We start from the raw sequence: 15081 nt of genomic DNA on the forward strand, positions 1-15081 counted from the left end.
TGCGTTTTTAGGTTTGATCCACTGTTAAAAATACCCCATTGATAATGTGATTGCTTTTGGTATATTTTTGGTAATTTAGTACTTCATTATTATATTGAAATACTTCACGAGAAATCGGGCCTTTAGCTGTAGTGTGTAAATTTCTCTGGAATGGGATTTGGACAATGTTACACAGTAAAATTAAGGATTCTAATTTTCAAAAATAACCTTAAATATCACTAACAAGTATTAGCTCTTTTACTTGGTCTTGACAGTCAGTAAGAGGTTTATTGTTTACATTTACTTATAATTAAAATCTAAAGAATACTACAATGGTTTTGGAGAAAGAAAAATGAGTTACTTATGCTTAAAGGCCTGGCAAATATACTATTAGTCAAACCAGAAAACTAGTATTGGGGAAGATTTCCCTGTACAATTCTACAAGAGAAAATATTTTGTATTTTAAAACAAGAATCCATTCATATTTATACTTTTTGTCATCTAAGTTCCAACTTTAAAAGTAGTATATTTAAGAAACTTTTTTTTAATTGAAGGTATTTATTTATCTGTTTGAGATAGACAGCTACTATAAAAAAAAAAAGGCATCTTTTCTGGCATTTCTCAGCGAGACAAGAGTAAAATATCATTAGAGAAATTTTTCCTAGTCTTCCAATTAAAAAAATAATAATTCTTTGAGTTCCAAGAATTTTTGTTTCAGCAATAACATATATCCTGAGTTAATTATACTGGGAGTACTTATATACACTTTACAACCTTAAAGTCAAAGATAATGAGTATTATTTGTGGACAAGCAAGCAATTCATAAGTTTATAAATGGTATGACTTTACAAGTGGTATAACAGGGAGTTATCTTACACAGAAGTACAAGTTTGAGGAGTCAAATAAGCCACATGCTAATATTTGTCATTAATTTCCCAGGTTTTATTTTATTTGAAAGGAGATTTACATATTTTAGAAATGGGAGAGACTATTTAAACAAGTCTAATGACCTTTGGGGTATAGATTACAAAACAATTTTCTATAAAATATTTTGAATATTTAGGCCATTTAGGTAATGAAATATATGGATTCATTTCAGGCAATACTTTTCTTTAATACTTTAATGAAGAAACTTTTATTTTATTTTATTTTATTTTACTTTATTTTAGAGACAGAGAGAGCATGAATGGGGAAGAGGGTCAGAGGGAGAGAGACAGAATCTTAAGCAAGCTTGATCCTGACCCTGGGATCATGACCTGAGCTGAAATCAAGAGTTGAATGCTCAACCGACTAAGCCACCCAGGCGCCCAAAGAAACCTTTTAAAATGTATCTCTTAAACCAATTGTACATGATTATAGTCCTGACTTTATGTTTCTTTTCTGATATACTGAGTCCTTTGATGTAGCATCACATTTATCTCATAGCTGTGTTAAGCTAGCCGAGTGCCTAAAATAAAATTGTGTTAGTAAGCTGGGTACAGTGGCTAAACTTAAAAAACAAGTTGAGTGAATAAACATATAAATATTAAGTAAGTAGTTTCATAACTGGAAGGCTTTCTGTTAATTTTAAAACCAGATTTAACCAAAACTATTGATTCATTTTAAATGGCTTAGCAGCATATATCACCATTTATATGTGATGGTTAGTTCTACACAATATTTGGAAGATAAGTTAAAATAACCTATTGGGGTAGGTAGAGAGGTATTACTTTGAAATACCACTTATTTTCAAACAATACCTATAATTCCTTTAAGAAAAAATAGTCAATTTTTCAGTAACGTTTATATTAATTGTACTTTTTTTTTAACGTTTATTTATTATTGAGAGACAGAGAGACACAGAGCATGAGCATGGGAGGCACAGAGAGAGAGGGAAACACAGAATCCAAAGCAGGCTCCAGGCTCTGAGCTGCCAGCACAGAGCCGGACGCGGGGCTCGAACTCGTCAAACGTGAGATCACGACCTGAGCCGAAGTCAGACGCTCAACCGACTGAAGCACCCAGGTGCCCCAATTGTACTTCCAATAAAGCAAAAATTGTAAATCAAAATTTATCCTATAAGGAAGTTAAGGATTTATGATACAGAAGGGATTTCTTAAAATTGTTCATTTGTACCATGATTCTTCTGTATCTACACCTCGGTATCAAAACTCTGATCTTGTTGGTAAAAAATTTATTCTACATTTTAGAATCTCAACTAAAATATGGCAAAACATTATTTTTAGCCTCCACATGTACAAAAGACCTTTGCCTTGAACTCTAGAAACTAAATCTTTGTTTTCCTAAATAGTTAAGACAATGCCTATAAACATAAATATAAGGATGCCTACCTTTATGGCAGGCAGATTTCTGTTGTCTTTTGGCTTCCCCCAGTGAACTCTTCTTCAATAAGTTCGCAAGTGGGCAGTTCTTTCCATTTCACTCTCCTGTTATTATACAGGAGCCCCATTGATGTGGTGGGGAGGTGTGGAAAGACTTCTGTAGTCCTGTGATTATATCTCAACTCTTTAGGGAGCCTGTACCTTTGAGCTGGGAACATTGCAATTGCTTCTCAGATGTTTCCTGGTAAGTGCAATAGAAAGTCCAGATGAAGCTGCCCTGTGGTATTTCTCTCACCTTCTGGGGAAGCCTGAGGGAGCTAGAATTGGGTATTTTCTTTCTCCCAGGTAGATGAAGCTGTGGTTAACAGGTTAATCCCCAGCAGGTTAGCCTGATAAAATCTTTTCTCCTGAAGGCATGCCTTGTTAAGAAGAAAACAATGCTGTGGGCAGATTTCAGGTTGGTTCCTTTTCCCCTCCCTCCACTGGAAAATGGTTGAGTTCCAAGAGGTAAAACTCGCTAAAGTGTGCCTCCCCGGTCCCATGACTAGGTCTCCCGGAATTCTTCTTTGTCAGACTTGTCCACTCTGAGATTCCTGCAGAGTTTAGGTTTTTTCTACCTATTACTGGTTCCCCCAGAGGTTTCTGCTTTGGGCTTTTCTAGATCTATCTGTTTGTCGCTCCAATATCGGGGTTGGTGGTTTGCTCAGTCTCTTCTCTGACATGTAAATTGAGTTATTGCTATCAGTTTTTCAGCTTTCTTCATAACGTATTGTGAGGATAAGAGTCACAACTGCCAACCTTCTTCAATGTCTCACCAGAAACCAGACATCTCCCCCTTCCATTTTTAATTTCCTTCTCATTTCCTCTGGATAAAATACTCTGTCTTTATTCCCAGCCTATGCTGCTTGTGTCAGCTGATTTCTTTCTTTCTTTTTTTTTAAGTTTATTTATTTTGAGAGAGAAAGAGAACGGGTAGGGGAGAGGTGGACAGAGAATTCCAAAGAGGCTCCGTGCGGTCAGTGCAGAGCCCCATGCTGGGCTCAATTTCACAAACCGTGAGATCACAACCCTAGCCTTGATCAAGAGTCAGATGCCCAACTGACTGAGCCACCCAGGAACCCCTCAGCTAACTTCTTATGACTCAAATGTAAAACAATTAGCATACCCCACATCCCAGGAAGGTGATTTAGGAAACCATTTTTTTTCTCAGATTTCTCTTTCTGGAAAGTTGCTAATCATAAATCTGATTCCTTGGTTGGTATTCTATGGCCTTTGCGCTACCTAACATATTTCACTTTTCTTTGTTCTTTTGTTTTATTTTAGAATTGTCAGCTTTTTCTCTACTTATTCCCTTGACTATATATATATATATATATATATATATATATATATATATATAAATTTTATAGATTTTTATTATTATTGTTTTCTTTAAGTTTTTATTGAGATTCCAGTTAGTTAACATACAGTAAAATATTAGTTTCAGGTATACAATATGGTGATTCAACACTTGTATATGTCACCTGGTGCTCACCACCCCACAAATGCACTCCTTGATCCCCATCACCTATTTGACCCATTCCACCCCTCCGACCTTCCCTCTGATGTACGTTGGCTTTACTATTTTTGCCTTTCATTTTTGAGAGCTCTTTGATAATTTATTATTGCATGATTGTTTCTTTTTCAGATGATGATGGGATTTTTGTGCTGATCTTTAATTTTTAAGGAAGTTTGTATTTCACCTTTATTGAGGTATGATTGACATATAAAATTGTAAGGTATTTCAAGTGTACGTCATAGTGATTTGATAAATGTATACGTTGCGAAAGAATTCCTCCCCATCTAGTTAATTACCACATCCATCATTTCACATACTTTTTTTTTCTTTTTGTGGGAACATATAAGCTGTACTCTCTTAGCATATTTTCATTACAAAATACAATATTATCAATGATAGTCACCATGTTTTACTCAGACTTTACTCATCTCATAGCTGAAAGTTTGTACCTTTTCACCAAGCTCTCCGTATTTCCCTTACCTCCCAACCCCTGATAAACTACTTTTCTAGTCTCTGTTTCTGTGAGTTTTGAGTTTTGCCTTTTTTTAAAGATTCTACATATAAACAATACCATGCTATATTTTTTTTCCTCTGAATTATTTTACTTAGCATAATGTCCTTAGGGTCCACCCATGGTTTTTGTAAGTGGCAGGATTTCCTTCTTTCTCATGGCTGAGTAATACTCCCCTGTGTGCGTATGTGTGTGTGTGTGTGTGTGTATGTGTGTGTGTGCATCACATCTTTTTTATCCACTCATTCATTAACGGACACAGGATGTTTCCATATCCTGGCTATTGTGAGTAAAATGCTGTAGTAAACATGGGAATACAGTTATCTCTTTGAGATCCTGTTTTCATTTCCTTTGAATATATACCCAGAAGTGGGATTACTGGATCATATGGTAATTCTGTTTTTAATTTTTTGAGGAAACTCCATACTGTTTTCCACGGTGGCTGCACCAATTTATATCCCCATCAATGGTACACAAGCATTTGTTTTTGTTTTGTTTTTTTCCCCTCCATACACTCATCAACGCTTGCTATCTCCTGTCCTTTTGATTATAGCCGTTTTAACAGGCATGAGATGATCCCATTGTGATTTTGATTTGCATTTCCTTGAAGATTAGTGATGTTAAGCACCTTTTCATGTACTTGTTGGTTACTTGTATATCTTATTTGGAAAACTAAAAAACAATTTGTTGAAAGAGACTTTCAAAGTCTCTTGTGGCTTGTTTCCCTCCTCGTTTTCTTCCCCTTCCCGTATGTTCATCTGTTTTGCTTCTTAAATTCCATTGTGGTATATATTCCCCTTCAAACCTGTATTTTTTATTCCTTCAGTAAATACCTAATGTGCAATTGCTGGATTGTAGGGTAGTTCTATTTTTAGTTTTTTTTGAGGAACTTCCATCTTGTTTTCCAGTGTGGCTGCACCAGTTTGCATTCCCACCAATAGTGCAAGAGGGTTTCCCTTTCTCCACATTCTCACCAATACCTGCTGTTCCTTGTATTGTTAATTTTAGTCATTCTGACAAGTGTGAGGTGATATCTCATCATGAGTTTAATTTGTATTTCCCTGATGATGAGTGATGTTGAGCATCTTTTCATGTGTCTGTTAGCCATCTGGATGTCTTCTTTGGAAAAGTGTCTATTCATATCTTCTTCCCATTTCTTAGCTGGATTATTTGTTTTTTATGTGTTAAGTTTGATAGATTCTTTATAGATCTTGGATACTAACCCTTTATCTGATATAATTTGTAAATATCCTCTCCCATTCTTAGGCTACCTTTTAGTTCCATTGATTTTTACTTATGACACACCCTTTGCCATATAAATTACAAATTTCATTTCACTTCGTCCTCATAATTCTGTGAAGTTATCATCTCCATTTATAAATGGGAGCTCATGCTTACAAAGCATTGAGTGTCCAAAGATGGCAATGATTAATTTTTTTCTACATTCTCTTTGTAGATGTGTCAAGAGGTGTCTAATAATTATCCTTATAAATTGGCCTTGACCCTTACTTTGACCAACATACTTTGGCAGAAGTGATGCTGTGCCAGGTCCAATTTTGGGCTTTAAGCATTCTGGAATTTTTTACCTGGTGCCTTATGGGGAAGCCAGTCATTGTGCTGTAAATAAATTCAGTCTGAGTATTGACTGGTGAGACAATGTGTGTGTCTGTGTGTGTGTGTGTGTGTGTGTGTGTGTGTTAGAGACAGAGAGAGACAGAGACAGAGAGAGAGAGAATTTCATCTAAGATAACATAAGTGAAGATAGTTTGGATTTTCCAAGCTAGCACAATCACTAGCTAAACGCAGCTACATGAGTTACCACATCTCATGACTCAAGAGCAAAAGAATTGCCAACCTGGGCCCTGCTTAAATACTTAACCTACAAAATTGTAAGAAAAATAAATTCCTGTTATTTCAATCCACTGAATTTTAGGAGACTGGTTATACAGATATAGGTAACTGAAATTTTAACCTAGGATCATGTAGCTAGTTTATACAAAATTTGGAATTCATCTCCAAGTATCTGAAATGAGAGCCTGAACTGGTAACAAGCACTCTAACTTACCTTATATTATTACAACCTGTATGCATACTAGATAGATTGAATACTTCATTAAATTCATTTTACTCATAATAAATAAAACATGAAAAGAATACTGAGAAGTGTATTAGCCATGCAGCAGAATAACCAACAGCTGAAACCCAGACAAATATATAAAAGATAAATGGAATCACTAGTGATAGCAAGAAAACAAATGAAGAAAGATGAACGAACAGACACACATAATTCTGAGTGTGGTTTTAATCAAATAAAAAAACCTAGACTCTTGTCATCCTATCCTAAAGACCCTTCCTGAGTTGCATAATCAACATTCCTTCATAAGACATTTACCTACTACCTATCTCAGAAAGTCTGTAAGCTGCCTACACCTCTTTGAGAAGTGCTGAGGATTCAGAACATTTCCCTTTATCCAACCATGTTCTCAACATTCCCATTTGGCTTTTCTCTCACCTATGCACCCAAGAATTTCTGATATGACTTTGCTTTGTTCATACATAAAAAGCATGTTCAACTTCACTCTATTAATGAAGTACCATTGAAACTTAATGATAAAATCATCCCATTCATTTTCATTAGATGTATAATGCACTATTTTGAAGAGCTTTCAGACACATGTTGTCATGAGCAACAGACAATTCTTTAGGGCAAGACAGAGTTGATATAAATGCAGAATTTCATTGTCTTCCGTCAGCAACTGCAATGCAGGACCAATCAGTACTGTCCTTATTTTGTAGAAAATGACACAGAGACAGGGACAAAGACCTCTAACCATTTGGTCAGCTGGTCAACGCCCAGGCTTCAGACCCTCTGTTCCCTGCTTTACTTTGACATCTGATGCTGTGTAAAATACAGGCTATACCTTCCTCGGCATCTCTCCACTGGTCTTTGTTGCCAATTATCTGATGATCAGTAAAGAAATGCAATGGAAGACATTCCATTCAGATATTCAGTTCCCTATTGACACTAAATAAATATGTCGATTCATTTATTCTACAAATAATCATTGTCTTGGAGGTAAAGTTATGATAAAAGTACTCTCTGACCTCGAGAGTGTTTTATCTAGTGGATGAAACAATAGACATATAAGCCAATGTGGTGACAAGCATAACATTTATATTCAAAATAAGATGAAAGCTCTAAACAAGGATTAATTTTATTGAATAATAAGTGTGGCTCATTAAAATGTAGAATATTTGGAAGCATGAATATATTCCTTCGGCCAAGTAGAAGCTCAAAAGCTGCTTCCGAAGAGTACAGACCATGTATTCCTGGCATGGTTTTTTAAATTTATATTTTGTTTTACTCTATGTGACAACTTGAAAGCAGAACTTCTAGCATCCATGGGCCATTGTAACGTAATTTAGTTTGGGAAATTGGCTCTCATGTGAAAACTCCACTTGACCATTTTCCCTCTTGTCTGTAAAAAGTTTTTTTGTAAGCTATTTTGTACTGAAAATACAACCACAGTCAAAACCCAATAGTTTCCAGAGTAGACAGTTGTTGGTAAAGATTGGAAAATACCTAAGAGTTTTCTTAACTAGACACTGAGAGAGGATACTTTGATATGTGTATGCATCTTCATTCAGAGTTACAGAAAAGTAGGTGTAAATCTCCCCACACAAACACAGAAACAAATGTTTTCTTTTCAAAAGCCATTAAATTCAAATGTGAAGCAATATTTCATGACGGTTATATTTAGATCACCAACAAACACAAGATTATCAGGTTGTCAGTGGGATCCGAGTGATTACAACACAAACAAAACCAAGGAAAAGGACAAAACTTGGAATGGAACAGGCACTGAAATAGTATTTGCTAAAGGATTGAAATCCTGCTTTGAAATGCTATTTGCAAACACTCCTGGTGCGGTGTTTAATGATTGTGTGTAGTTCATCTAGAAAGGCCGCTTGACATAGAGGAATGAGTATAACAATCAGTAGACATGGGCTTTCTTCTTCACCCTGACAAAAACTTGCTTTGAGTATTTAGCCAAGTCAGTTTTTCTAATGTTCAATTATGCCATATAAAATTTGGCATTAGACTTCATGATTTCCAAAAACCATTCTGTTGGATAAAAAAAAAAAAATAACTGACTTACAGTAGAATTACATACTTGAAGGCCTGGATTGAAATTCTGCATTAACTGATTTGTTAGCTCATCACAAGTGAGAATTTTCGAATATCTCAGTTCCAGTTTTCAAACATCCAATGGAAGATAAGGATACCTACATTGTCATGTTGCCTAACACAAGGACAGGAAACATTTTTTAAAGAGGACCTTTTTTTTAAAAGTTTCATTGGGGACTCAATACAAGTTTCTTGATTCACTTATATGATATCACAAATGATTCCTACTGCGTAGAAGGCTCTATCAAGTTAATCCATTTTGACTTCTTCAGATTTCGTAGTAATGTAAATCACAAGGTATGAGAACTAGAATGTCTTAATAAAGGATCAAGGCCCACTCACATCCCTTTAAGAAAAGGCATATTAGAAAAGCAAGGCTGATACTTTGCCTCTAGTCAAAAACCAAGACTCAGACTAAGACCATCATAACTAGGTTAAATATTAAATACAAATTATCTGAGTAAAGACTTCTTTATGTGGAATTTAAGCCAAAGTGAACACAAAAATTTAATCTTGAAACTGCTTAAATAGTAGTAAACATTTCCATAGAGTTATGGGATTTCCTTTCAAGTTACCTTTACTATTAATAAAATAATTTCATTTGAATGTGAGATTTGAATACCAGTGTAGCCTTTTGTAAGGGCTAAAAACTAAATTAGATGATTTCCCCTAAGACTTTTGTTAATAACATAGAATTAAAAAGAAGAAAAAGAGATTTCTGTGTTGTAGAATTACAGACAAGGTGCTGCAGTCAAATGAACTATAAGATATTACTCACCTTTATTACACCCTCCTGTATTTTTTGCTCATTCACTGTATATTACAAATAATAAATATAGTATCTCTATAATCTCAGTTACATTACATACACACAAAACCCATGAAGAAATGTGAACAAAGGGTGTTATTAACCATTAGGAAAATATCCAAGGGAAATTTAGAAAGAGAATTAATATGGCAGGCCCATGCTAAAAATTATATTTGCGGGGCACCTGGGTGGCTCAGTCGGTTAAGAGTCCGACTTCGGCCCAGGTCACGATCTCACAGTTCCTGGTTTCGAGCCCCGCCTCGGGCTCTGTGCTGACAGCTTAGAGCCTAGAGCCTGCTTGGGATACTGTGCCTCCCTCTCTCTCTGTTCCTCCCCTGCTCATGCTCTGTCTCTCTCTCTCCTTCAAAACTAACTAAATAAATAAAAACATTAAAAAAATTTTAAAAATTATATTTGCTTTCCATGTAATGGATGGCTGCATTTTTAAAAATCAAACTTCTTAATAGTGTCACTTTTATTATTTAAAAGACAAAAATGCTCTATCAAAAAATATATACTGAGTTAACTTCCTCTTTTGAAAAATATCATACATAATAAATATTTGAGGCTCAGAAAGTTAAATATTTGGAAAACCTGTTAGATTGATCATGCTTTGCGCTAAATCTATTTCTCTTTAAAACACATGTCACCCTCAGTGAAGAAAGCCCCTGTGTCAACCATGTCAGTGTTTTAACACTTTAGACTGAGAGAAATTCTAGCTCGCCTGAAATTCCTTTACTCTGTTTCAAGCTGTCCGCGCTGTAATTTATGAATTTGCTTCAGGAAGAATGTTCTGGTAGCATTTAAAAACAAAACAAAACACAGCTTGTGTCTATGTGTTGTAGCAAAAACTCCCTCCAAAAGATTGGAAGGAGTTCCATTTGGTTATAAGTGAGTATTTCTATCCCTTCATTAGGTCAGCTGATTGCAGTGAGAGGCCAGCCAGAAGCCAGCACATGGCGCTGAACAGCCTTGGTGAGGAGGGTTCACGCTTAACCTGTTAGTCCTCACTGGAATAGCTGTTGAGAGGAGAGGGACAGGGAGGTAGGTTAACACTACAATATTGAGGCACAGCTAGGAGGATGGGGTGATTTGGGACTAAGGCAATAGCCACTCCTTCCTTCTTTTAAAATTTTGACGATTTATGAAATAGATTTTTTTGCATACATTTTCACTTAAAAAATTGTATTTAAACATTATTTGCCTCGATTACTAAGTTTTTTGGCGATTTTTAAAATCTCGGGCTTAATGTGAGCAGCGAAGCCTATGGCGGGATAGGTCGCAGCATGATCTCTCTGGGGATGTGCAGGTCCTGATGTGGGAAGTGCATTTCCTGGCAGAAGCCAGGGGACAACTCCCAGGATTATGTTCTGGGGGTGTTTGGTCAAGCGGGCTGGCGTGTAAAACTGACTAAACAGGATTCATTGACTTTGGGCCCTTCCTTGGGATGTGGGACTTAGTAACCTGGCAAGGATCCCAGAGGACCAGTAATCCTACTGCTGGAGGGAATCTGAAAAGCCCGGGAAGGCGGTAAAGTGGAAACAGTGAGTGACCCCAGCAGACAGGACAGAGAGGAAGAGACTCTGGGAAGGGAGATTGGCGGGGATGGAGATAACGTGAGGCCAGAAGCTGACTGAATGGCCAAGTTCCATGAACACCCAGAGGACATGCCATCTCCCAAGGACATCAGTGATGCCTTGGTGAAAGGAGGCCGTTAGTGGCTCTCTTCTACAGGAAAGATTGACGGTGGCAGGCGTGCACAGACCACGCTCGTTCATAGCCAAGGGCATGGAGGCCACTGGGCAGCCATGAAACACCAGCAGCTAGGAGGTCACAATGGCCCTCAGGCCTAGCAGGTTCACAGAAGCAGCCCAGTGACTGACCTCAGACAGCAGATGTGGAGTTTGTGGATGATACAAATAAAGCCGCTATGAACACTGGCATACAAGTCTTCGAATGCACGTATATCTTCATTTATTTAGGATTTGTGTCTGAGAGTGCAAGGCTGTGAGGTTAACCTTTTAGGAAGCTGTTAATTTTTTTTTTTCAAAGTTACAGAAGTTCCAAATACTTGCCAACAATTGGTATGGCCGGTCTTTGTGATTTTAGCCATTCTAATATATGTGCTGTGGCGTTTCATTGTCGTTTATCTTGCATTTCCATTATGACTACTTTCCATTATGAGCATCTTCTCATGGGCCCTACTCACCATCCATATATTTTTATGAAACACTTGTTAAATTTTTGCACATTTTATTTTTGTGTTTATTACTTGATTTTTGAGTACTCTTTATATATTCTGAATATGAGTCCTTTGAGTGCTTAGCAAACATATCTTAAAAGTCTGTGCCTTGTTCTGTTTTTTAATAAAGACTGCATTTTTCAGATTAATTTAAGGTTCACAATAGATTGAGGGGAAGATACAGAGATTTCCAGTACACCCCCTACTCTCAAAATTCCATAGCCGTTATCAACATCACTCACATTGGAACATTTGTTACCAAGAACGAACCTTCGCTGACACACCATAATCACTTAAAGTCCATAGTTTACCTTGGGGTTCACTCTTAGCATCATTTATTTTGTGGGTTTGGACAAATGCATAACATGTATCCATCATTATAATATCATACAGAGTATTTTCATTGCCCTAAAAATCCTCTGTTCTCTGATTATTCACCCTACCCACCCCCCACAACCCTGGCAACCATTGATCTTTTCATTGTCTCCATACTTTTGCCTTACCAAGAAATTCATATACAGGAAAACCTTGGATTGTGAGCACCTTGCTCTGCGAGTGTTCCACAAGAGGAGCAAACATTTCTAATAAATTTTTTAATGTTTATTTAATTTTGAAAGAGAGAGTGAGCAGGGGAAGGGCAGAGAGAGGGGGAGACACAGAATCCAAAGCAGGCTCCAGGCTCTGAGCTGTCAGCACAGCTCTAACCCAGGAGTCGCGAGACCATGACCTGAGCCAAAGTCAGAAGCCTAACAGACTGAGCAACCAGGTGCCCCTCTAATAAATCTTAACTTGATAAATGAGCAATGTCTTGCAATATGAGTAGTACATGATGTCAAATGTCACATGGTCACAACTGAGCCAATGGTTCTTCTCTCTCTCTCTCTCTCTCTCTCTGTCTCTCTCTCTCTGCAGGATGTGAGTGATCGTCTCCCACACTCAGATGCTCAGTCTCAGGCCATGGTGACTGGCAGAAATCAGTGATTTTTCACAAAGTTGGAAAGTGCCCACAACTGGCACTAATGTATTTTTGTCCCTTCAAAGCACCTGTGGACAGCCCTTTGCTTTTGCAGACAAGAGTGAGCTTAGGAATGCTCTGCTTCCTTCTAGGTCAGGCTGCCTGCAGATAGAGACCCTTTCCTCTGCTGCCTTATTGCCAGTTATATCAAATACAGTAAATGCAAGATTTATTAATACTGTACTGTAGTCAACATCCATAGGACCATATACAATGGCCCCCATGCAGAAAAAGGTTGAAAAGGAAAGCGATAAGTAGAAGGAGATGATTACAATGGAAGTTAAGAAGGAAGTTGAGAAGTACGAATGAGGTATGCAAGTGGCCAAAATTGCAAGATTTTATAAGAAGTCTGCAGAGGAGGAGGAGAAAAAAGAGGAGGAATCCCTTACTTCAAATAAGATTAGGGAGATGTGTAAATGTAGGAAACAGTCCAAAATTTTGTAGAAAAGCACCATCCAAATAAGGCTCTACCAGTGCGAGCGATGGACCTGTTTAAAACAATGCAATGTCACATTTCCGTGAAATCCTCAAAAGGGGGCAAAAGCAAGTGTCATTGGATAGGTTCCTTGTTACAGTTGCATGAAAAGAAGATTCCATTGAGTCAACAGATAGCAGTGATTCTGTTGGTGATAGTGAAAATCATTCTACACAATAACCCTCCTCTCTCTTGTCTCCTTCACACCAGTCATGAAGTTTTTCAAAGGTAAATGCAGGTTAATTTGTTTATCTTTCTTTATATTTTGTATTTTCTTTATTATTTTGTATTATATTACAGTACTGTAATCATTTTTGTATGAATATTTTGGGGTTGTGGAATGAATCGTCTAAGTTTCCATTTTTTCTTATGGGGAAATTCACTTTGATATACAAGTGCTTTGGATTACAATCATGTTTCTGGAACAAATGATGCTGCTCACAAACCAAGGTTTTACTCCATGAGAGAGAGTGTGTGTGTGTGTGTGTGTGTGTGTGTGTGTGTGTGCGCGCGCGCAGTGTTTTGTTTTGTGTTTTGGAAGTTCTTTTTCTCCACTGAGTTGTTTAAATTTTCTTAAGCATATATGTTAGCCATATATGGATATATGAAAGACTTTATTCTGTTCCTTTGCTATATTTCTTTTTCATGATGCCAATGCCATATATTTTTAATTTTTAAATGAAGCCTTTGGTTAGGTATTGTTATTTCTCCAGCTTTATTTTTTCCAGAGTAGTTTATTTTATTCTGGGTTATTTCCATTTCCATTTCCATACAACTGAGAGAATCTGCTTGTCAAATATTGCAAAAGTCTGCTGGGATTTTTTATCAGTATTGCACTGAATCTATAAATGAATTTGGCAAGAATTAAAGTCTTAACAGTATTTAATTTTCTAATCCACAAAATTGGTTTCTTGAATATAGATTTTAATTTATCTTAGCAATGTTTCCCAGTTTTAATATAGGTCCTATATATCTTTTTTCTAAGTTTTATCCCTATTTTATATACCTGATTATTTTGTGCTATTCCAAAGCTATTGTTTTCTTTAATTTAAAAGTTTAATTGTTTAAAAAGACAAATGTTTAATTATTTGTAGCTAGTATATGTAAATAAAACTAGTTGTCCTGTTGATATTATATCTTTTAACTTTGCTGAACTTATTAGTTCTAATAGAATTTTGATAGATTCCATGACATTTTCCATTGGCAATCATGTCATCTGTGAACAAAGACAGTTTTAATTCCATACCAATCAAGATGCATTTTTCTCCCTTGCTCCATTGTACAGGTTAGAACCACCAATATAATGAGCCTAGATATCCTTGTCTCAATTATGATCCAAGTAAGTAAACATTTGATCTTTCACCATTAAGTATGATGTCATGCCTTGTTCCCTACCTCTCTCTAACCCACTTCTAAGGTTAAGGAATTTCCCTTCTATTTGTAATATACTAAGACTTTTATCACCAGTGGATGTTGTATTTGTCAAGTATTCTTTTTTTTTTTTTTTTTTTTTGCTTCTATTGAAACCTTTCAACAGCTCTTTACTAATTTGTTAATATTTTGACTTATATTGATTGATTTTTTTCTTTTTTTTCACGTAGAGCCTACTTTGCAGTCTTGGGGTAAATCCCACTTGTTCATGTTTGTTTATATGTGTTTGACATAGTATTGCTGGATTTTCCTTCATAAAATTTGGTTTAGAATTTTTTCACCTATGTTAATGAGGGATATTGGTGAGTTTTCTTTTCTTATGGTGACTGACAGGTTTTGTGATGAGGGTACTGTTTTCATAGAATGAATTGAAAAGTATTCCTTCCAGTTCAATTTTCTGTAAGATTTAATGGAGAATTACCATTATTGTTTCTTTAAATTATTGTTACAGTTCACCAGTAAAGCCATATGAACCTGGAATTTCTTTATAAGAAAGAATTGAACGACAACTTCAGTTTCTGTAATAACATTAGAACTGTCTAGATTATGCAC

The sequence above is a fragment of the Panthera leo genome, chromosome F2 (genome assembly GCF_018350215.1).
Source record: "Panthera leo isolate Ple1 chromosome F2, P.leo_Ple1_pat1.1, whole genome shotgun sequence".
In the NCBI taxonomy this organism is placed as follows: Eukaryota; Metazoa; Chordata; class Mammalia; order Carnivora; family Felidae; genus Panthera; species Panthera leo.